This window comes from Cyclopterus lumpus, chromosome 16 (assembly GCF_009769545.1).
Source record: "Cyclopterus lumpus isolate fCycLum1 chromosome 16, fCycLum1.pri, whole genome shotgun sequence".
Taxonomy (NCBI): Eukaryota; Metazoa; Chordata; class Actinopteri; order Perciformes; family Cyclopteridae; genus Cyclopterus; species Cyclopterus lumpus.
Window position 1 is genome coordinate 2,259,862 of NC_046981.1, and position 1,063 is coordinate 2,260,924.

The 1,063-nt window shown below is 29.8% G+C and overlaps 1 protein-coding gene across 2 annotated transcripts in view; it reads left to right on the plus strand.

Annotated features, from left to right (window-relative positions):
- Positions 1–376, plus strand: part of atg5 (ATG5 autophagy related 5 homolog (S. cerevisiae)) — a 20,325-nt gene extending 19,949 nt beyond the window's left edge. For both annotated transcript variants that reach the window (XM_034553258.1, XM_034553259.1), the window contains exon 8: positions 1–376. This exon is cut by the window's left edge and continues 575 nt beyond it. The gene's annotated coding sequence lies outside the window, so the exon portion shown is untranslated.
- Positions 377–1,063: the final 687 nt, after the last annotated feature.

A 1,063-nucleotide genomic window follows, 5' to 3' on the forward strand; every position in this document is an offset into this window, starting at 1 on the left:
TTTTTTTAAAATTTTGTATCATTTGAAAAGAGAGATGGCCGCTGCGTCCTCATCTCAATTATTATTGGATGTAAACTTTCACTTTTTCAATGTTCCTTAAAAACTCAACGGATGAACTTAAAGGACTCGATGCTCGTTGTTTTATATCGTTTCCTTGCAGATGAATGTCCTGCGTTTGCTTTTCATTGTAAACTCTTTAGTTTGTGGACAGAAACTAAATTCACTTTTTACTTTGCAGGAAATTCAGACGGTTACTAATCAAATTTTTTTTTTTGTCAATTTCTTTTTATACATCCGTTCATACTCAAATAAAAATCACAGCATCAACTGGAACTGATATCAAGAATGACTTCTAATAAAAGTGAGTTGATTTAAATGTCTTTATTATTCTGTTTTGAGTCATAAACATTTAGCTTAGTTATATTAAAGATTGGGTTTCATTTAAAGTCACTTAAAGGGACAAAATGGGTTTTAATACCTTTACCAAAATACAAGGTCTTCTCTTTAATTTAGCAAATAATTAGCAGCACATTAAACCCCCTAATTAAAGAAAATAAATTAATAATTTGACACAAAATATTGATAACAAAATGATTAATTGATTTAAACATTATTTTATCAATAATAAAAATATCTTAATGATTTAAAAAATATGTATTTATTAAAAAAAGTATTGCATTTCTTTGAAAATGACTTTAATGATTTGAATAACACATTTATTGTCAAATATATTTTTATTGAAATACTTTAAAATGTATTTTAATGATTTAAAAAAAATAGTATTTATACAAAAAATATTTGATTTAATTGACATTAACATATTTTATTCCAATTATTTTAATAATTAAAATGAACCCTCCGGAGCTTCACCGTCTTTTTACTTAAAGAACGTCTCACTCTCGTGTGCTTCACGGCTGACACTCGCCCGGCCTCTCTCTCTTCATCTCCTGGTTAATTATCTGGCATTCCACCCGCTGCTAATGAGACCACTAAACTGTGCTGTCAGACAGGCCTCGGGCTGCGTGTGTGTGTGTGTGTGTGTGTGTGTGTGTGTGTGCAGACC